General features: G+C 44.6%; 1 protein-coding gene across 3 annotated transcripts in view; it reads left to right on the plus strand.

Annotated features, from left to right (window-relative positions):
• IKZF2 (IKAROS family zinc finger 2) overlaps nucleotides 1–23,410 on the plus strand; it is a 96,539-nt gene that overhangs the window by 10,944 nt on the left and 62,185 nt on the right. The gene's annotated exons all lie outside the window — the stretch shown is intronic.

The following is a 23,410-nucleotide window of genomic DNA, read 5'->3' on the forward strand; positions in this document are numbered from 1 at the left end:
TGTGGTATCAGCTTTACTTGAAACTCCCAATTGAGATTTCTTTTTTTTTTTCCAGGTTAAATAAGTAGGATTCTCACTCCATCAATGCTAGGCATTATCCTTTGGAAAAATGTATCCTTTTAGGGTATAATGTAATCATATCTTCTTGTTACATCAGGCTTTGTGGACAGTACATCTTTTAAAGAGCTTCACAAAGGAGGACAGTTCCAGAGATACAAATGTGGAGAGAAGAGAGGGGAAAAAAAAAAAAACAGGCTGAAGAAGTAGAGAATATTTAGAGAAACCTGTATTTGTTTGCTTCCCAGAGGAGTTCAACTCCTGTAGGTAGGATGTAGCCAATTTCCTCATTTGTGTATGCAGTTTTAAAATGTGAGTTGGTGGGTGGTTGTCCAGAGTTCAGAAGAACGATATGGTGCTCAAGAGCTGAGTGCTAGATGATGTTAGTAGGCTGAGAACTATTGAGTTTATTCTTCTCTTTAATATATGTCAGTTGTACAATAATTTGTTTCTCCAAAATCCCATACACTTGTACATGAAGCCCAAAACAGAGTGTTCTCAAAGGGTATTAATGCTCTTTTCAATCAGCTGCCCCTAAATTAGCAAATGCATGGTAAGGAAGGTTGGCAGCTGGAAAAAAAAATGCCAATGTGAGCAGCCCTGGCCTGTGGCAAGCCTGGGCAGGGGTAATGTGTGTAAAAACAAATTAAGGCGCTGCTAGTGCATTTCATTCCAATACAATAGAGATGTACAGGTTTAAGAACTATTAGAATCACACAAGTCGCATGCGATTAGGAAGCCAGGAAGAGGAGGGCGATGTGACTTGTGCCTCTGCTGAAGCAAAAGCTATTAAGCACCACCCTTCTCAAACGTGCAGGGATTTGCGTGGGGAAAAGTCATTGGAAGCCAGCCTGGGCCGACTCTGCTGCTCAGAGCACCTACCTTTTTGTTGGATGTCTCTACAGAATCACCTCCCTGCTCCGGACTGTGAGAGCAGACGTGACTCAGCCTATCAGCATGTAACATGGTTTCAGGTTGCTCTCCTGCTGCTCCTGTTTGAGAATGCTCTAAGGAGGCATTTGCTTTATATTTTTTTTTCCCTTTTTTTTTTCCCTTGCACTTCTAAATTGTTTCATTTATTTGATGATATTAGTGCTGTTATTTAAATTTAGCTTCTAACTGGTAACCATTAAATATTTATTAAAAAATCGATAGTAGTGAGATTTTTTGCTGTAGTAAATATATATCACACATGTTTTCAAAAGCAAAGCAAACTGCAGTGCGTTCCAGGAAATAATCCATACAATGCTCTATAAAGCACTTGCTCATCTTCATGTTGGGATGCTTTATCCAGGTCTCCAGTGCAGCCATTTCTGCAATGGGACCCTCTTCTTCAGCAGCCCAGAACAAGCCCGCCCAAAAACCCTGGGAAAGCAGTAAAAATAACGATGGATGAGACATCCAGGAGAAGACCTGACGCGTGGGGAGGGCACGTAGCCAATTTCTTCTCCAGCCCCATTGCTTTTGCATGCAAGTGCAAATGGAAGGGGCCTTGCAAGGAGGTGACCTAAATTAATTACTCTGGCCAGGGCTTTTTTGGAAAGAGAGGAGCTTCCTTACAAGCTGGCAATGGGAGTTCAATTTATAACCGTGGCCATAGTTTATAATAATAATTCTAATTTTATATATCAACAGTTTAATCTACTATAATGTAATATGGTAACATTTGCTGAGCTTTGGCTGCTTTCAGATGGTGAAAATGTGCTGGTGGCTGTTGGCCGGGATTCAGAAGCATTTGTCAAAATTTTGTGCACTATATGAACAACAAAATTTTGTGTGGATTAAGCAATTATTAATTCTCCCCCATTATCCTTCAGCTAAAACTACAGCTAACTCATTAACCAAAATTAATCGTAAATAAAGCCGATCTGTTGTTGCGGAGGCTAATTAGAGCACTAATTGTGTAATGATGATGCATTTAACTTCAAAATGCAGATTTACAACGACTGCTTTTGGCAGTGCTGGAGCAAGGTGTTCTCACATAAAGCAGGATGCTTCGTGCTGTCAGTGGCCTGGGAGTTAATACCAGAAGGGTTGGCTGTGTTTTTAGCCTCTCTTTCTGTCCCCTATAGAGCACCTGGAATTGTCCTAATTCTGCTCCCGCTGAGGCCAGTGGTTAAACTCCTGCTTGACTCCACGGGAAGGAGGTGCTCGGCGCGTGTGGAAGCGCTGCTGGGAGATGCTGCCTGTGCTTGGGTTTACTTGTGTAGCGGTGAATCCGCAGGGTGAATCCGCGGGGCCTGGGGAGCTCTGGGAATACCGGCTGTGCCCTGGGATTTGCTACAGGCTTGCCATGGAGATGGAGCTGGAGGTTCGGGCCAACAAAACTGAGTTGTGACTCATGGTTTAAAAATGATCGAATGAGTAATTCTCCGTGCAGTTTCATTAGGGTATCTCTTCCCCCAAGAATTATTTACTGTAGATTGATTTCTAGAAGTTCTTCACTGTGCTGTTTAATCTGGAATTTTAGGAAAAAAGAAACTGTTTAAAAAGGAGAGTGTTTTTATCCCATATTGCCAAGATCTAATGGTAGCATCAGCATGAGTAGTAAAATCAGCAGTTGTACCTGTTTGCACATGCAATTTCTCCACTGTTTTTATCTTACCCTTTGGCCAAAATGTATTAAATACAGTTTAGGGTTGGTGGGTTTTTTTTTCTTTCTTTTGGTATATCATTTTATTTTAACAAGCTATCGTTTTCATCATTAATGACAAAAGAGAAATTGGGTGTAAAGGACATGGTTCACCTTCTCCCATCATCTTCAATCACTTGTGTTTCTTTTCGACTTGATTTAGAGGGAACTGCAAAACCAAAGGATTGTATTAAACTAAGTCTGCTAACCAGCCTGCAAGGGACTCTTGACCGTATATACGTTCTGCCTCTCTTGTATTTAACTTTTCCTCTGCGCCGTTTTCCCCACGCTCCCTGGTTCATGGCAGGAGAAACCCTGGAGCATGTTGGAGCTGCCTCGCTGCTCTTAGGTGAGTGACGGGGTGGCTTTGGCAGCGGCTCGTTCCCGGGTGGCTGGCGAGCAGACGGCTCCGCGTGCCCGCTCCGAACGTGCACAGTCACGAGCCGGGTCTGCACCCGCCTCGCGCGCCACCAGCTTCGCGTGTCTGCACGGTCACTTTAATAGCTGGAGTTCTTGGTGCACGCTCTCATTGCTGAGCTGTGGTGGTGCACCCAGGCTCGGCTCTTTGATGGTCTCTAGGGCTGCAACAACTTCCTTTTTTTCTTAATTTAATGAAGGTGGAGGCTCTTGTAGGTGCTTAGCTGACAACTCTCACTTCTGAGAAAAAGCAGTAAATATCAGGGGATAGTAAAAGTGCAGTGTAAAAGTGTGACATGGCAATCCTGGCAATGCCAAAGAGCTCAAATGGTTGAGATTATTCACAATTGCTCTGTAGCCACTTCTGGTTTGCAGGCTCAGTAATTTCCTAGAAGGTCAATGCTGGTGTCCACAAATGTGGATGTGCAAATCTATGCTGGTTTGTGTCTTGAGTAGTTAGCGAGCACAGAGAGCAAACGGTCCTTTCTCAAATGCAACAGTGAGGGTTTTCTGTAAGCAAAATGTTGCACTAAGGAAAGAGAGCCTGAGTGCTCAGGTTTCATAGTTGACTACTGGGAAGCTCCAGAAGAGTCAGGTCTTGATCCACTTAAGAATTTGGACAGATATTAAGGGATGGCTGAAGTCTGGGACCCAGTGTTAGCTGCACCTTCAGCCAAAATCCTCCTGGACTGTGGGACATAAAGCAGTAATTCAAACATATTTCAAAGTGTTTCCACACCAAGTCTGCTGTTGCAGGTGCTTAACAACTGTGTTTCATCTGTAATCACATAATTGGGGTGTGCAGCTAATTAGCATGTGTTCGGTTTAGGCCCAGATTTTTTGGATACTGCTCCTGTGCTGGTCCTGATTTAGTAAAGCTCTTAAACAGGTGATTAACTCCCATTGGCTTTAATAGGACTTAAGCACATGCTTAATCAGGGCCATTGTGTCAAACCAAGTCTCTTGCAGACAATCAGAACACGCTGCCAGAGCAGTAGTAAAAATATCTGCCGGGGCCTCCTTAAATTTAGATTAATACTGCTTTAACTTGCAAGGCAGTTTATTTCAGCATCTAAAACAGTGTAAATCTCCTTCCTTTTTTTAAAGCAAATGCTTATTGTCACCATCTAATTGTATGTATAAAGTTTAAAGATTTTAACTAGCTTGGCAGGAGGCTGTTTACATCAAATCTGCTCAATACACCTTGGAGATGGAGAAGAAGAAAATAAGCATCTGAGAGTGCCTCGCTGGAATATAAATGTCAGTGCTGATAGATATCTATGATAGAAAATTTGTGTGGGAGTAATAATTTAGTAATAAAATAGGTCAAATTAATTCTTATGCTGAAGGGGATACCTTACAATAACCATTTTGTAATTTTATGTTTGACAGTTTGCTCTGCATTATGTGGATAGGTGGAGCCCAGATAATGTAATCCATTTCCAATTGTAAACAAGATTGCTTTAAGAGCTGCTCTGGTAAGATGCATGTTGGCTGACTTTAAGCTGAAAGGTAATTGCCTCTGAATATTAATGTGCATGTGGGGATTTTGTTTTTAATTCTGGGTTTTCATCTTTGCCCTATGGCAGCTCTGAAGAGGCCCTTGCTTTCCCAAACCCCACTTTGCTCCTCAAGGAAGGTGATGGCAAAGTTGCACTTTGGGCCTTTTGCTTGTGTTTTATGTGGCCCAGGTGCCTTGGAGAGCATTGCTTTCCTTGGCTGTTTTCTTTCATTGCTAATGACCTTTTGAGTGTATTGGGCTACGTGGAGATGCTCTTCTGTGGCCGCGCCTGGCTCCCTGGCTAGGGGAGCAAGGACGAGTTACGAGGAAGGGGAGAAGGGCTGCACTAATTGAATCTTTGCCTCTTAGATGAATGAAAGTTAACGTGCTGACTCTCTGCTCTACCTGGAGAGCTTCTTCTGGAGTAATCCGGGACCTGATCCAAATTCAGTGGGCTTCAGCATTCAGTGGGAGCCTCTCCATCTATTTCCACCTGCTTCGGATGAAACCCTTCATGTGAAGGCAACTTGTAGGCAGGTTTTCGTGTTTAGGGGCAGGTTTTGTTATGTTTGTACATAGGCCTTCCAGGTCTGGAAGGGAAGAGCCCTATTCCAATCAAATCTAGCCTCTTCTTTCTGTGTATATCCTAGCATTTGGTGCAAAGTGCAGTTGAACAGTGCTGCAGGAGATTGATTTTTCAAATCCGTTGCATGCCAGGTGTTAACTTTGCACTTGTTCTGGTGGCACTGGATGTGAGGGCTCTCGTTGGCTGCTCTGGGCAGTTCATCTAGGGCCATTCTAAGATGTTGAGACCACCGAGTGCCCCATATGCCCTTGCACCAGTGATGACTATTCCTCAGCCATGCATTTACAGCAGAGTTCAACATGCCTTTTTCTCTGTAGCAATGTCAGCAGTTCTTAAAAACAGCAAAAACAACAATAAAAAGGGGATTATTTTTAGTTGGGATCAATTCCCTGATCCACTTGGCTGAGTGGTCTCACCCAGCGAGGGCAGGAACGAGGGGTGGCAGCTCCACGAGCTGGGGCTTCTGCTGACAGAGGTGCGTGGGTGGGTGCTTCGGGCTGCATGTGGCACGTCTGTAAATCCCGTTGGTCGAGGAGCAGCTCGTGGCTCTTGTGCTGCCCCTGCCCTGACGTGAAGGGTGGTCACCTCGTGCAGGGAGATGAGGCCGCAGCCGCCCTCCTGCAGAGCACCACAGAGCTCAACTGCGCCTGGGGATGGGCCACGTTTGTGGGTGGGAACCGCTAAATGGAGAGACCGGCTTGAATATTTTGCATTCTTGCTTCTTGCACAAACGTTGGGGTCTAAAGATTTCTGGTTCTAAATCTCCGTAGTGCCCAGTGCTCTGCGATTGGGTCTGACGCCACTTGCAGCAAAGGGAGGCCTTCTGCTCCTTCCTTAATTTTTGCCAAGTGGTGCAACTCCTAGCGAAGCTGTGCCCTGGGTGCCCCCACCAAAAATGATTTAGCCACAGAAACATTGACTGGAGGCTGCTCAGGAGAAAAAGTGACTGTGTGTGGCTTTGCGAATGCCTGTTGCCATTAGAGAGTCTCATCCTGTGCTGGGACTGCTTCATTACTATGATGAAAAAGTAAAAGGAGTCTTATAACTAATTAACTTGTTCATTAATGGATTCTACATCATCGTAAGGGCAGCAGTTTAAAAGAGTCCGTGTAATGAAAGTTGACTGGAGGTATGTGCTGTGGCTATTACAAACTTTGTTTTATAATAGCATGTATTTTTCAGTAGCTCCTTGCTGTGCTGTAATGTGGTTGGAGGGGGAGAAACAGAAAACTGGCCATTTCCCGGCAGATAGCGATAAGTTTCTACTCAGTCAGAATGCTCTATACACTGTGATAGGTTTATAATTATTATCCTAAGATTGATGTTTTTGGGGGGAGTGTAAATTTGTGCAGCAGTAATCCATTAAGAAATCAATAATCATTCCATCCTGAAATGCAGTTTCTGTGCAACATTATAAAAGCACGCCAAAGATCTGAAACTGTCTCCCCTCCTCCTGCTCCCTGAACTCCTCCTTCAGTGTCCTTTGCTGTGTTGGAAAAGTGATTACACGGAGAGCCTATTTGCTATGGGAAACAGGAATGATGGTCCTGGCAGTCTGTCCCTTTTTAGTGTGAACTCCCCATTTTTCCCAATACCCTTTTGGTCAGGAAATTACCCCTCTGCTCTGCTTCGGTGTCTTCCTTGGTGGATAGAGATGATGAAGATTCACACGTTGCTTCTCAGCAAGGGACTCTGGAGGGGAGGTGTTGCCTGGGTGTCAAGTCGTGGTATACGCACACTTCCTTTTCCTCACTCACCTTTGGTTCTCCATTTAAGATTGCAGAGACGTGGCTGTCAAAACCGACTGCATCCTTCAGGACTTCTTTTTGCTCTGAATTCTACCTGGTTGGGCAAACCTGTTTTTGAAGTGCTGCTGAACCACCTGGTCTAGGTGCTGGAAGGCTCCTGGTCTCGCAGTGAAGGTGCTCGTAGCTGGTCATTTGGAGGCTGTATGAGGAATGTTGCTTGTGTTTCTCAGTGGAAGGCTAGTGCATGCACAGAAAGGCACTGGGCTGGTTTGGATCTTTAGGAAACAAACAAACATAAAACTGTGGCTTGGGCAGGGAGATGCACTTACTGTTGTAGTAAGACACCTACTGACTTGAGAAGACCTTGGCTGGGAGCCACAAAACAGGGTGTATTTTAATACTACATTTCCATGTTTTCTATTTTCACTCTTCTACTTCCTGTATTTTTGTTAGCTCTAACGAGCTCATTTCCATTTAAGTTATTCTTTTGAGCCAGCCTGTTGGGTGAAAAATGGGGCCACTATTAATGATTAACGCTGCATCTTCATACTGCCATGTTATTTTTGGCCCCCCTCCATTTATCTCATCTGCTCCCACAAAAGCCATGCTCAGATTAAGGAAAATGTGATACCTCAGTGCCTGCCTTACCCTCCTCCTCATCGTTTCTTGCACAGATGCTCGACAGCCTTTTCAGCCTTGAGGGAGAAGGCAGGGCTGAAGAGTTGATCACAACTTTCCTTCTGAGATTTGGGGATGTCAGCTTATGTCCAGAAGTCTGGCAAGTGTTAAGTGTTAGTCTTGTCTGCATTCTGGCACGTGTAAACCTTGGCTCACCAGAGCAGTCCATGGGAATTCCCACATAGGTGGAATTATTCATGGATTTCAGCGTTCGCAGGCTGACCTCTTAGGCAAGGTATGCAAAGAACTGCTGACGAGAGAAAGGGGACGTTTGGGAGGCAAACACTGTTTCTTAGTTGCATGTTTGTTCCAAAGCAACTTTAGGCCGCTGTCGTGGTAGGGTCCCTTCACTGTGTTCCTGCTTCTGCATCTGGTGTGGGAGAAACTTTTACGTGTGCCGGGGTGGTGGGACCGCTTGACTTTAACCAGTGTAATGCTGTGCTACTAGTGAGAGAAGGCCCAGACACACCAGCACAAAAGGGTTGGTTTGATGCAGTGTGTGTGCTAGGTGGACCTCTTGTCTGTGGGATTGCTTTCCTCTTGAAGACCCCCAAATCCACACTGACTTCCCATCAGTCAGGACTATTCCTCCTCTTGTCCAGGTGCTAGCGGCGTATGAATTTTGCAAGGGCTGTCACTTTGCTGTGGATTTTGACTCTCAGTCAGTACCTAATAGGCCACATCACCTCTCTGTAGGCCCGCATACCAATCTGTCTTTCATGCATGAGCACTGTTCTCATTTTTTGAAAATAACAATTTTTTTTAATTTGGTCAATTTGTCATGTAGAGGCAGCAGCTGATTGACAGCTGATTATTCTGCAATGATTTGCTGATGTGCTCATGCAAATGACATGTGGCTTTTCAGCGAAATAGGAAGACGTTATCACATCTTTTTGGGTTTTACCCATGACCATGTTTTTCCAGTGGTTTGCAGAATGGTAAGTGCTAAAAGCCCAATATGGGCTCACAGGATGCTGAGTTTAACAGACAGGGCTTTATTAGCTCTTAGTGGCATTTGTCTTTACTTCACAAGTCTCTATTTAGTTACCTGCAAGTGGTTATTTTCCAGTATGGTTTTCTAAGACAAACCTTTTATTTTTTATTTTTTTCCCCCACTTTTGAACTACTAAGAGTTTGCCACTAGATAATGCTCATGAGTGTCCCTGTGTCCACTGATTGCTTGGGTGGCACGTTACAGAAATTTCATAAATCGCTCTTAGGAAAAGGAAATTCTCCGAACAGAAGTATCCAACAAACTGAATGGTTAAGAGATGCCATCTTGATCAACAAATTAGAGAGTTAATTGGCTGTGTATAAAACCTTTTTAAACAATTCATGTGAAGATGAGGTTTCATACTCTTTCCTTGTGGTCCGTGATGCCTTTTTTTATCGTCGTGATGCCTTTTTTTTATCGTCTGGTTTCTTAGGACTTTATTTATTTTATTTTTATTTTTTTTGCCCAGAGCATCTAATCTCTTGCATGGTTGCTGGCGGCTGGCAAAGTGAATTTGAGACTGTTTAATAGCAACTTCATGGGTTTTTTTTTTTCTTTTTCTTTCTCTTTTTTTTTTTTCCTCTCTTTCCTCACCCTTAGGAGACTTCAGTGCCCTAATGACTGTAGGCTGCTGCCCCAGAGAACTGTCTCCAGGGGCTCTTAGCCCACAGGCAGAAACACTGTTGCAGCTGCGTTGTATTCACATCTCGGTGTCACCTCATTCTTCATTTTCCATAGCTGGGAGCATTATCCAAGTCTCCCAAGGGCAACACAGTGACCACAAACCAGCTGTCTGAGCCAGTGGTCTTAAACTGTTTGTTCACCTTTCTGCATTTGCACATAGTTTAAAACCCATTGGAATTTAAGGAGGGGAAGAAATCCTCGTGCTAGTGTTAGCAGGCTTTGAATAAGGTTCATAGGGGGTTCAGAGATCTCAGTGTGCTTCAAGTTTCCTCTGCCCTTGTAGTAGAGGGGAAAGAGAGCTCACCCCTCTGCTGGCAGAGGCACTTGTCTTTGAGGTGTTTGCTTGGAATACCTTGGGCTTGATTCCTTGAGGTGATGTGAACTGCTAGAGCACCTGAAAACGAGTCCGGAGTGCGTGGAGCTGGACCCAGATCTGCCCTGGAAGGACATGCAGCAAGTTGGTGATGGAGCCGCAAACCAAAGCTGAAATGAAGTCCTCAGCCACGTGCTCGCTTTGCCAGACCTGGGTGTTGGTTCTTCTTTGTGTGTTGGGGGGAGTTTGTGAGGTTTCTGTTGTTGTTTTTAAGATTTACGTGAAAAAAAAATCAAGACAAACTGTAAGAAAGAAAAGAAGATTCAATAACGTGATATTTGTAAACTCTAGTAGTTCAAAGCAGAATTCTTTACCTTCCTCTTGCATTTATTCTGGAAAGTCTTCCTATTTTGGCAGTCTAAGAGTGCTCACCAAGGCTTATAAGCCAAAAAAGTACCACTTGCACACCGTTTAAGCAGTGTAATATTAGAATGGGGAATTCATAGCAAACCGTGTTCTGGCCGATGCTCGCTCGGCACAGAGGAGGAGGGGGGAGTAGATCATTGAGTAGGGATATCTTCCATTCAGCAGGAGCTGCACATGATGGGATTATTAGTATTTCTAAACTAAAGCCCCTGACAGATCCTTGGATGCTTAAAGCTGTTGTGATGCTTTAGCAGATGGCTCAGAAACTCAGACTGGAATATCTCATTGGCTGCTGCTGAACAATGACATTTCAAACCCACACGTTCGTTTAGATTTTAATTTTTAGGAGGATTAAAGCTTTTTGGGATATAGGCTGTCTCTTTCCATATATACGCTCAGCACCTTATGCAGTTTAGATGCTCCTGCAGTATCTCTCTACTTTCCCAGCGGCCGTGTTATTGATGAAAGAGCAGCGTGAACAGGTACGAGTTATTAACTGTGAACGTGGATCAGCAAAGCGCAGGGATGATAAACGTGCGAGTTGTTGGCCCGCGACGCGGCGAGCGCGACTGCGGTGACTACGGCAACTGCTCCGTCTTATGTCTACCGAGAGTGCGAACAGGTGATTGTGCTAAAACAGACCATTCTTGATGCTCTACCCCTCTGTTCCCTTCACATTTCAAGTCTTGTTTTTGAAGCCCCGGTCCTGCCAATCCTGATGCGTTCGCCTGCCTCGATGCAGCGCTGCTGTTTATTCCTGTTAGGTGGTGAGCTGCTCAGCCCTGACTTGAGGGAGAGCTTTGAATGAGACCCTGCTGCTCCAGGGGAGGAGATCAAAGGAGATCGATGGTGCTTTACTCCTGTGCAGTCCCGCGGTGTTTTGAAAACAGGATAGAGTGCCCCTCTGGCAAAATTTAAGAACTTTTAGGGCCTGCCTAGTTAGGCATCCTTCCCTGGCTGCCCACATGATTGTCCTGGTGAGAACTAGGACCTTTCTGCTACTTCTCAACTGCTCGTTTGAAGGGATGAGAGCATGCTATTAATTCCCTGCTGAACTCCTTAGGGCAAAGATTGCTGTTTTATTGTCTGTAGGTATAGATGTGGGATAGCAGTAGATTTCTTGTATAAGAATAAAGTGTGCACAGATTATTTGGGCATCTGTTTGAGCTTAGTATTTCAGGAACAGAAAGAAAACCTTACTTAGGACAGTTGTTTAAACAATAACAGGTTGTGCAGAGCAATGCACCAAGATGCTTTGCGGGCAAGCCTGACAGGTTCGCTTCCCTCCTCCTTCCTAGGAAAACATTCTGCCCTCGCATATCTCCTGCAAGGGAAGAGCGTTGGCTGGGAAGGAGTTTGGTTCTGTTGGGAAATCAGAAAACATTTTATTTGTATGTGTTAGATGCATTCACTCCGGGTGTTCTCCACACGATTCACTCTAATAGTACATGACTCGCACAGCATTAAGTAATGCGTGTGTGGAGGGGCCTGTCGAGCAAGTATTCCCCTGCCTTGTCCCAGAAAGCTGACACATGTTCAGTCTTCACTCGGGGAGTTCTGCATCTGCTGGCACTTCAGACGCAATCAGTTCAGATTTCAGCAGCTGATTAGCGCTCACCTCTAACCAAACTGCGAAGCTGCTCCTCCAAATGGTAACAAATCATATCCTAATTAGTGCTCTGCTTATAGATAACGGGAGTCTTAGCTGAAAGCTACTGATCTCGGAGGCCTCTCTGTTCTAGCCCGCTGGCCTTACAGACTGTTGGATCAGCATTTGCGCTGTGCTTTTATTCCCCCGCCTCAAAATGCCTCGCAGAGCAATTAATTATGTACCTGAAGACAGGCATTAGGCACACAGCAATATTCCACGCGCAGCTCTGAACGTTTCATTAGTGCCAGTTAATTTATGTATGATTATGAAAGCAGGAGGAGGAATGCTGGGCAGGGCTCCAGCGCTCCCCCGTGCTACGTGTCCCAGCGAAGGAAGGAGCAACGTGGAGGGTGACTCCTCTGCTCCAGCAACTGGCCCATCGTGACAGTGTGAGCTTTACCAGGAAGTTTGAGATGGGTTTATGCTTCTCTGAGTCTGATTAGTGAGGTAGCAAAACATGCCCATCCCTGCCTATTAAACTCCGTGTACTTCCTCTTAGCTAGCACTATTTTGTACAAGCTGGCGTTTTTTAAGGAAAGCAAATGTACATGAAGGCCTAATTTAATAAGCGCCACTCTCAGGGATAGCAAATATCCCTTGGCATTTCTCAGAACAGAAGTGATGTGGGCAACTGCAGATGGATTAGTCTGACCTCAAGGGTGTATAAAGAATTGAGGGAAGAAAGCGGGGAAAGAGGTTGAGGGGAAGATGCCTTAAGGAACATGTGCAAAGTTTCCCAAATGCAGGCTGAGCAAGCTAAACATCAGAGTAGGTAAATATCCAGTAGTTCAACAAGAGAGTTTTAAAATATGAGATGGATTTTATTTGAGTCCCATTCAAGAAGCTTCTTTTGAACCCTACTGCAGTGCAAAATTGAGAGACCCTATTTTGATACATAAATCAACTATAAAGTCACTTAACTGACAGCAGGACTGCTGCTTAAAGATTTGCTGTTAAAATGTTAGAGTTTGTTCAATTGCTAAAATTGCAAATGTCATGAAATGAGAACCCTAAAAGCAGAATTTGGGCTGGGGGGGGGCAGTTTTGTTACTACAGTTGTGGCTTTTTCCTTTGGTAAGAGGTATCCTCTTCAGTCGATTCAGAGCTGAGTTGAAGCAGGACATCAGGCTGGGAGAGGAAGTTAGAAAGATTTATTTTCCTTTGCACATTATTGAACAAAACCTGGTATATGAGAGGTTGAGGACACTACCAACTTCTGTTCAGGATGAACTTGATTTTTTAATTTTTATGTCATCTGGGGAAAAAAGATGTTTGTTGACTTAAGCCAAAAGAGTGAATAAATGAATGTTAAACTGATGATTAAAAAAATGCATAATGTATCTTCTGAGGTAATAACAAGAAGCATCTGACCTGCTCTAAAGCTTACATCTATTTGAAAAGGGATTTCGTGGATAGTAGTTAATTTTTGTTTTGAAAACAAGTGAAAAGTCCAGATACCAAACGAGGTTAGGCTGAAATATTTAAATTCACGTTTCCTGCTTTACCTTTAAAAGATGATTTAAATGACTTAATTCTGAATTTATTCCCCATGTATCTTTCCTTCATAAAATATGTGTGTCTTGGAAACAGGACGTGTCTGGATTTTGGTAGAGCCGCTAATACAGAACTACTTAGAAAGTTAGTTAAACCGGGAATGTAGAAGTTGATACAGGTATAATAAAGTTCAGAAAAAATGTTTAAATGGGAGATCATGGCAGGTGGGAATCATTAGACTCAAAGAAGGTGACAAGTTTTTGCAGGTTCAGGCTGAGAACTGGTATTTATTTCAAATATTCATTAACAATTTGCCGTTAAAAATAAGGGGGTGCTAAGGTAACCTCCAGGTCAAATCAGAAGGTAGTTTGGATGCTAAAGAGGATCAGGAAAGTGCATGGGAAGCGTTGACGCGCTGGGAGGACCGGTGCAGTGACAATGACACGAAACACGAGGCTGCACGGGGCAAGGTCACGCGCGCAGCGCTCCGAGGAGTTTCTGTGGTAACCTGTGTGTCTGAGAGCCACCGCCGTGATGAAGTTACGGAAAAGGCACGTGCCCTGATGTGATACAGCAGGCAAAGCGTTTCCATTAGAGAGGGGAGACGTTGACGCTGTTTCGCAAGCCTGAGAGTCAGGGTAACGTAGCCCACGCAGAGCTCGGCGCTTCAGCGACTAGACGGCTTCCGGCCTGTGAACTCCTTTCAAAACGGGTCTGGGAATCTGTCCTCTCTGCTCAGTCTCGTCGGCCGAGCAAATGAAACGTTTGGGAAGGGCACACGATTGTGCCCAGTGAAAAGCACAGGAAGAGTCAAGTGCCAGGTAGTGCGCTCAACTTAACTGGTAAAACTGTCATGAGAAGAAACGACGAGTCAACGAGAGTGGAAATTGGAGAAAGCTCCCTAGCAGGTCACTCTGGCCTAAAGCAGCCATCTGTTAGCAGTAGCAGAAGCCAAGTTGCCCTTTTGCTGCTACCAGGGTATAGACACGAGTTGGACAGACTCCTGAGTGGGATCAAGTGCCACACAGCAAAGGGCTGACAGGCTTGTAGGACAACAGAGCTCTTTATCCTCATAGAAGCCACCCATTCTGTGGCCTCCCTGAAGGCCACATAAACTCTCTGCTCATCTCTAACTTGCTTGAAGCCTGATGGCAGACCTGGTTTCTACAGGCCGTTCCAGAGACCAAGCCAAGGCCGGCCGTGTCTGTGTTTGCCCAGTGTCCTGTTGAAAGGCAATCAAGGAGGAGTAGGGACATGATCCCAAGTCCTTTTCATGATGTTATGTAGCTCCAGCATCAGTTTCCTACCCTACTGCCTGACATGCTGCGCCTGAGCTCCGCTCTGAAAACCTGCCTTCCTAAGACCTACGCTGGATCTCTAGCGAGGAGAGGGCACTGAGGTGCATGGGGATGTGGTCATGAGCACCTCTGAGCTGGGTATGAGGCTCTCTACAGAGCTGGATGCCCTTGGAGTTAGTGTGGATCTAGTAAGGATCTTCTTCCCTTTTTATTTTTGCTGTTGTTGTGGAACAGGACAAACCAGTGGAAAAAATGAAAATTAAAAGCCTGGGAGGCTCCAGACACTTGCATTCCTCCTCTTCACTGATTGAAGGTGAAAGAAGGAAAGTCATCCTGCTGGGCAGCCGTAAAGATACCTAGTTGAGGTGCGATGTTAACCCTGTTCAAAGTTGCTCTTTTATTATCCACAGCGAGCAAGGTGAGGCGTGACTTCACTCTCTATAACCCTTGGTATCCACACTCACATCCAGTCATGCAGCAAGCTGAGTATTTGGTGGGGGAGGGAAGAGTAGAGGCAAATATAGTATTTTCAAGAATATGTCCTAATTACTAGTTGTTTAGCCTGGCATTTTCCCTTGAAACTTATGAAATTGCTATGTTTTATAACTCGTGCATATATTTTAAGTTACTTTTATATTATTTTCTATACTCGGATCCCAATGCTGGTTCCCTAATTTTGGAAAAATTAAATCAAGAAAGCAAGACTATGGATTCAGCGTTCCTCTTTGGTGCCATGTGACAGGAGGTGCAGCTACTGGAAACCCAGCACGTTACTTTCTCCAGTGGATTCGGTGGAAGTTTTTTTTCCATTCACTTGGCTGAGGGCAAGATCTTCAATTTTAAATGGATGAGTAGCTGCAGAAAGCAGGGCTCAAGTTTGCATCTGGAGCACTGGGGTTTTATTCTCCCTTGAGTAAATGAAATTCTAATAACTGTTAAAATCTTGGATGAAATGTATAAAATTTGCTATAAAATCCAGTGTTAACTGTGTGTAGATATTTACACACAGTTTATGGCAGAGATCTGAATCAGAATTCTCAGCTGGGGTGAACTGCCATGAGCCCAGAGCTGCTACGGGGCTCCTGATTTAGAGCATCTGACGTTCCAGTCTACAAACTGGCCCTCAGCTTTATTCAGTATAAAGCCCCCTAATAAACCATTGGCTAGTTTTCTTCCCCTTCTAGTTATCCTGGAAAGAAAAAGAATGTAATTCTTCTTTAGTAGGCTTGAAATCACAAATTCACTCCAGTGGTCAAAGTCTTTCTCAAAATTTGGTTTAATAACCTACCTGTTTTTCCTCTGCCGTGGCATGGGATGGTGGAACGTCAGAGCTGTATGGCAGAGTGCACTGCCTGGATACCAGATGAGAGAAGGGATTCATTCCACTCGGAATTTTTGGAAAGCAGTTTGTAGACCGGTGTTTACTTTGAGACTGTTTTTGAGACTGGTAAATGTATACCTTAACGCCAAAACACTTTGGGATGCATTTTCAAAGTAGTATCGCTAATCCTGTTAACAAATAATGGGATTTGTGCACATGCCTCCCATGAGCTGCTTTGAAAACATACCCTAAAGTGTCAGAAGTTTTCTGGACACATGTTTAAGATTTTTTTTTTCATGTATAAGATTCTTCTTTAAAGCATAAGAATAGGGATTTCCTAATGCTCGAAGTTTTGTTGATACCTTTTGCACGTACTGAATTGACTGCAGGCATCAAGAAAAAAAAATTGACATTGAGCAATTTTCAAAATTTCCTCTTAATGCAGAATTTTTGCAATTCCAGTTTCCCTGTGTGACAATAGAAACATCTGGGCTTTTCTGGGTGATAAATAGATTTATTATATTTGTACAGGACATTACATACATAATGGTGTGTTTTTCAAGAGAAGAGTGATGTTTATCAGCCTTACCTCAAGCCTGTGTCAGTCATAACTGAACCATAAGAAATATGCACATGTATGCACTGAAGACAACTTTGCAGTAAGGAGTAGTTCGTTTGGGTGACTTGTTTTTGTGAGATTCACCACAGATTAGTATCTGCTTGCTCTGAGATTGGGTCTTGGATTACGATAATTCAATATCTTGTGGACCCTGTGATACACAGGGAGCAGTTCTGCAAACTTCTGTTTCTGCGTCTGGTTGTATTTGCAATGCTGGGTTACTGTTTCTGCAAGGGCTGCTTGACAGCCAGCAGAAAATGCACATTTTGGTTGAAAGCTAGCACTGAGTGAGCCTTTGCCTGTTTCCTTTAACTGGAAGAGTGAACATAATGTCCCTCTTTTTTTATCTAGGAATTTGTTTGCTGGAGGGAAGCTGAAAAATGGCACCTGGGGTCTATGGGCACAAATAGACCTCAGTTTAAAGTAACTTCTAAATATTGCATAATATAGTAAAGACCAGACGGATGCAGAATTTTACATGCTCAAAGCCTGCAGCAAAGCTACAGCGAGTAAAACAGTGCACTAAGAAATGTCTGTGTCGAAAAGCCAGGAAGTAAAGAGCACATAGAGGCGTCTTCCTTTGTTCTCGTGGTGGTTCTGCTGAATAATCACTTGGCAAACTGCAGTGACACATCAGAGAAGCTGTAATTTAAGTATAGGATATTTTGGGAGGTCAAAAGCTTTGCTAATGTTTATCTGGATGGCAGCAAGGCTCTGTGATAAGGGTGGACATTTGCTGATCCCCCTCGCCGTGTCAGTGATCTGCCGCGCTCGAGGCACTTAACCCAATGCAAATGAGCACAGAAAGCTGCTTTTGTCTGGCTGCTTTTTGTCTACTCTGCACTGGTGCAAATAGCAAAATTGAGGACAATTTAGGGAAAGGGGACGGCCTTTGGAATGACTTTAGTTTTCACTTTCTTCTTTGCCGGAGAAAGCACCGGGTGGCCTAGGGTCACTGTCTTTTATTCCATCCGAGCCCTTGTGCTTGGAGTTTTGCTGCTGGCTCCCTTTTTAGAAGTGACTGATTGAGCGAGTAGTTGACCCAGGAGCTTGAATGGATTCATCCAGAACTACTGTTTGATAAGTTGCCTCCCAGCTTTCTTCTCCAGATTATGCTTGCCTGAGTTAAATAGGTATAAAAGCGAATCTGTTTTTAACACCGATCCTTTGCTTACCAAACTTTTACCAATGTGAAGCAGCTGGCATGTGAAAGGCATCCGTTCATCCTGTACTCATTTAAAAATTTCTGAATAGGTCTCCTGGAAATCTTTTCTTTCTCTGAGAGTTAATGTAGCTCTTTGAGTTTTTGGTATGGTTTTGATATTTGGCACCCTCCTCACTGCTTTTTGTTGCACCATTTCTAAGATAGTAATAATCTAGCCTTAAGGAAATGAATTGGGTTTTATACAAATTAATCAAGATGTTTATTTAGCAAATGCTTTAGATCCAAATTTGGCAGCACACTATTTAGTGAAACACTTATACGTATGTTTAACTTTGAGAAATCCTCTCCTCATTCACCGCGGGTCCGGAGACGCCAGCAAGTCCCTCTGGCTTGAATGGGATGTAAGCGGGTGCCTGGGTGTTAGGTTGAACAAAGCCTTGGGGCAGAATAACCGGATACCTGCTCGGCCCCTCGCTGCTGCCCAGGCAGTGTACTGGGATTTCTCGTTTACACATCCGCCGGGATGCGACGGATGCGCAGAAAGGAGGAGCCTTTTTGTCCTCCGCGCTCTTTTAGTCAGGAAACGGCCCTTAGACGTGGCAGAGGCAACTGTGTCACACATCCCTACGCTCTGTCTGGGATCCAGTTAGAGGTTTTCCCTCCTTCTCTTCCCTGACTTTTCCAGAACTTTTCCAGTTTCCAACCCAAATGTGTCTGTGATCCATACACATACAATTTAATCTCTTTTTCTTCTTGACCAGTGTGCTAAGCTGTGGGTTTGAGTGCTTTCGTATACTCACCCTTATATATGAAATAATTAGGCACACATGGCCTTATGTTGATGGAACTATTTTAAGCTCATTTCTGTTAAACATCGCTTGACATATAATGGCTCTGTTCCCTAAGTGATCCAGTCCTGTTTTAATTGGGTTGCATTATTTTTCTTTTTAGCAACTGTAACATGATGTGCAAACGTAATACACTGAAATGAGGAAGGGGCAAACAAACCCCAGCTCCTTTTGCTTATGTCCAGTGCATAGATAGGCACCAGGAACCTGCATAGATAGGTGAGAATAGAAGTGACCTCTGGAATTATCATCTTCTGATTTCATTCCAGCCCAAAATAGTTTCACTTCTGATACCCTTTCATATCCTTAACACAATTTACTGCGTATGCCTCTACCTCACATCCTCCTCCAAGGCTCTCCACCTTGTGCTGCATTATGCAGGGTCCTGGGCAATGGTTTTTCCTGCTCTCAGTATGCAACATCCCCCTGGATTCTTTCATGTTGATGCAGCCATATCCCACAAGAATCCCAGAGGGTTTGCGATATGTGACCACCTCTAAATAAAAATGAGGATTTTTCTAATATAAATCACCAAAGACTAAGTTTGAAATGTAAGAAACTTGTTACCGGGGCAATTCTTACAGCATCACTCTTGTGTTGGAGGAGATAGAGTTAAGAAGCTAGTTCTGATATAAAGGTTCATATTTCTTTGCAAAGCTTGGCATAAGTAAAACAAAAAAAAAAAACTTTGGGGGTTTCTTACTCATGGGGATGAGAGTTTGTGGCGTTCCTTGGGTTTTTGTGGATGGTATTATCTGAAAACAACGTGCTGTGCTTATTTCTGGTTTGCAGAGAAGGCATTTTTAGAGCAAGCTGATAGTGAGCCAAAGTCTCTGAAACCTTAAAGTTGTGGTTAGCAGCGAGCCGGCTTAGGAAATTAGGTCACCATTACCTCACTTTTTTTTTTTTTTAATTTGTTTTTAATTTAAAAACCTCTAGTATATCCTGTAGTTGATGTCGTTGCTGTCTTACCAGTGAGCCCTGGGATGGTTTTGATGCCCAGGTGCCAGCAGGGACACAAAGAAGGGAAGGTGCCAGTCTGCCGAGGGGCCAGGACGCCGCGCGAGAGCCACGCGGCGGTGCAGGACGCCGGCCTGCGCTGCCCGGCCGAGGAGGCTCCTTGACGCCCTACGTTGGGTTTAGGGTTGGTATTGCTCCCGGTCGGAGTCGCTTCCATGGGGCCCGCGGCTCGGCTGAGAAGGGGCCGGAATGCAGCGGGGTCTGCGGGAAGGTGCTGGCCCGGGGGGTATCGGGGTACGCAGCACCGCCAGCTGCTGCAGCCTCCACTGCAGCAGGAAGGATCCTCGTGTGGGCCGCTCGGCATGAGGTGGGAGCAAAAGTAACTTGAAAACCCAGACCTGTTTACACAGATGTAAACAAATTTTGATTTTTCTTCTCTTAAAACTGCTATTAGCACTGTCTGGAAGTAGCTGAAAGCTTTATTCCCGTCTGCTAGGCTGTGCGTGGCTCTTGTAAGGTGTGACCTTATCAAGGCTGGAATCAAAACAGGCAGTGAGGCTGGAGGCAGGCTGGATCCGGCTGCCATTCCCTGCATGGACCGTGGCCCAGGGAACAATGGGGGCGCTGCCCAGGCTCATTCTTTCCGTAGGGGCAGTTTTATCAGCAATTAGTCTGCAAAAATACTATTTACTGGCTTCACAAGCCTTCCTTCTGCTCTCAAGAGGTGTATTTGCTTGCTTTGCTTATAAATAAGGGAGGTTTCTGTTCCAACTGTTGTATTGATTGAGCCAGTGCTGCCACTCTAGAAGAACAGACATTTTCTCACTAGTGCCTCATCAGTGGGGTTGCTTATTAAATTCCACCTGCGGAACTTTTACTGTCAGCATTTCCTCACGTACCAGGAAGAGATGGCTTCAAATCTTGGGTTGATCTTCTGAACATAAGGGCAGGCCCGGGAAAATAAATCCTTCTGGAGGAAACCAAAAGAGTCTTGTCCAGTGCTGGATCTGAGTCGCTTTTCAGGGGCGGTTTCATTCCTCTGTGCCACCTTTGGGGAGTCGTTGGGAATGCTGTGGCCAACCCAGGCATGATGCATGGCAGGAAGAGAAGAGGCTGGGAAGGAAAGGGAAGGCTCCAGCGGGCAGGCCTGGCTCCTCGTGCTTGTTTGTAGTTCCTGGAATCCGGTGGAGTAACATCCTACTCCAGCAGGTAAAGGCAAAATTTGCATCCCCCTACTTTAAACCCTACTCTCAACCTGCAATTATTTTCTAAAGAAAATATTTAATACCAGAAATTTGGGGATTGTTTGGAGGGGACTATTTTTTCTTTTTTAAGGCGCAGTCTGGGCACTGTATTTGGATATTGTCAATTAGCTGTCAGGACCTTAACAAATAAATGAAGCATCTGCTTTTTTCTTTTTTTTTTTTTTCTTTTTTCTTTCTTAACTGCATCACCTGTGACAGCTTCGGTTTACAGGCTCCATTCTTCTTGTGGAAATTTTATTGTGCGAGCGCTTCCTTGTTTAGTAATACAGTGGCTGGGGAGGAAGCAACTTTATACTTTTGATCTAATTTTCAAGCCTCAGAATAGGTCATTCACCCTTCCAAACAATTTCTAAAGGTTTTCAAATACGGCATAACTGGATTTAGAAAGCAGGGCAAAGTGTCAGGGCCAAAACTTTTCGGAGGAGCTTTTATGCTTAGCGTTATTGGGATTTTTAATGGGCTAAATACAGTGTTGTAGGCAGAAGCTGTAAGCCGAGAAGCCCTCCATCTCAGCAGATCCTTGGGGATATGCCCTTGGGAGGGTTTCAGACTGCAAGAAAATGTGGAAAAACAAGAAGATTGCTCTGCAGGGATGGACATAATGTAGGGAGAGGTTGGGAAAGAAAAATCCTTCTGCCCCCCTTCATTATGGGAGTAAAACGACACTTCTGGCTAGAGGCCAGTGAAACCTGGGAGATCTAGGATGGTGCAGACAGGACTAGCAACAAGTTTTGTCAGGGAATGGATTGGATGAGCGCGGATTTGCCTCGGCACTGTGGTTTTTGTTCCGAATACAGAGCATTAACCCCTCCTCTCCCGCTCCCCTCCAGCTGCACAGGGGAGCCAGGGACACCCGAGCCTTTGGAAAGGACATGGAAAGGGGGAAAAATGCTGTGGATTTTAATAAAACTCGGAAAAATGAGCTGGATGCTTTGCCAGGACACAGAGGACTCTTGGAGACGCTCGGGCTGTGGCACTGATGTGTCCATCCAGAGGTCCCGGAGCCTTCAGGGGACAGTATTTCTTTTCCTCTATTTTTTTTAATGGTAGTCGCATGTAAACATGGGAGGGTAGAACTTGGCCTGGAAATAGGAGCTGTTTGGGAATAAGTCCTTTCCAGAGCTAGGTTCCTATAATGATAGTTTTCATTTCTTCAGTTAGAAACAAATGAGGGCCACAATCCTAAAAAGGCTCCCATGTAGCCTTTATTTTAAGTTTCACCAAGTACCGAAATTAGCCCGTAACTTCAAGGCTTTTAAATTAAGCATGTGCCTAAGCTTCCTCAGAGCCTATGGCCGTAGATCATCTCACATTGCAATATTTGTGCTGTACCAACTGCTGTAAGTCGATGCGTGACATTTTTCTGTTTCCAAAGCCCAATATTTATTTTTTTTAATATTTTTACAGCTAAGAGATAGCAAGGGGCTTCACTTGCAGTGATATGACGTACAGCTGGCTAGTTTAATAACATTTCCTATTTGTAACCAGGAGGAATTAGTGGTCGTGTTGGAGAGGAGGAGGTCAGAACCACTAAAGCGCCCAAGAAAGACGACTCTGAACCACCTTTTGTCACTTGAGCCGCTCAGCAACCAAAAACCCAAGGAAATGCACTTTTAAAGATTTAAGGAGCCAAGGCATTGAATTCAGCAGCGCCTGGGGTTTTGTACTGGTGGTGCCAGGAGAAGTGGTGCTGTTGATGAAGACTTTTATTTCCCTGAAAAACAAACCTCTTACCCAAGGAAGAGGTAAAAAGTGGGGAGTCCTGCTGAGGGGCAGGACCTGAGGAAGCAGCTTCTGCTTTCCTTTCCCTCTCCTCTGCCAGAGAAGGGATGAGAATCCTTCCCTGCTGCCTGCCGGGATGAGCATTGGACGCGGTAGTTGGTAAAATCCTATCCAAGCCTTTGGAAACATGACATCTTGCGGGACATGAATGCCCGTTAGTGGATGTTAACAGACCTGCCACCTGCCCAACTACTGTTATTACTTGTCTTCCCTGTTGGAAGGGGAATTCAGTGAGGAGCCCAGAAGAGAGTGCTTTTTGGGAGGGCCTTTTTCGTTTTTATCTTGCAGATCTGGCTTAGAACACAGCCAGTTTAATCCTCTTGAGTATTAATTAGTTTCCGTAGAAATTAGTCAAAAAATTAAGAATTGTTTGAATGTAAGATACTTATTTTTCTTCAGTTGGCTTTTTCTTTTTGTACATGTCCTAGAAAACATCCAAGCAGAGCTCTAATTTCTTATACGTTTCCTCAGAACTCTTCCCCCACTCTTTCTTTAGGAAAACATGTAGGGTTTTGTTTCCATTGAAGTTTATAGGTCTCGTCTATAAGTTTACTTGGTTCAGGGTGGGTGGGGAAGCTGCATGAGTCACCTTGCAGGACTTCTCCCATGGCAGCTTGTGTGGAGTTAGGACTTGCATTAATCCAGCTCGTGTTAATCTGCTGCTTCCCAGGATCCTTGTGCTCACTTGGAGCCTGGGATTAAGCCTGGCCTGGGTGGAAGCTCCATGGGAAGAGACGCTCAGCGTGGTGGGCAGCCGAGTGCGGCCCCGCGCCTGGTGTTTTCAGGGCAGATCGCAGCCCTCCCAATGCAATGAGTCTTGCATTGATGACATTGGTGGCATCATTAGCGATGGGCAAGAGCCATGCAGTTAACGTGCCTGTCACTGATGAGGGAACCAAGCCAAGTGCTGGGAACCTCTGAACTCCCTGCCTAGGAACCTCTCAACTCCCTGCCTACACAGCAGTTTGCAC

The sequence above is a fragment of the Tinamus guttatus genome, unplaced genomic scaffold (assembly GCF_059628265.1).
Source record: "Tinamus guttatus ecotype Peru unplaced genomic scaffold, ASM5962826v1 Tinamus_guttatus_pri_ptg000197l, whole genome shotgun sequence".
In the NCBI taxonomy this organism is placed as follows: domain Eukaryota; kingdom Metazoa; phylum Chordata; class Aves; order Tinamiformes; family Tinamidae; genus Tinamus; species Tinamus guttatus.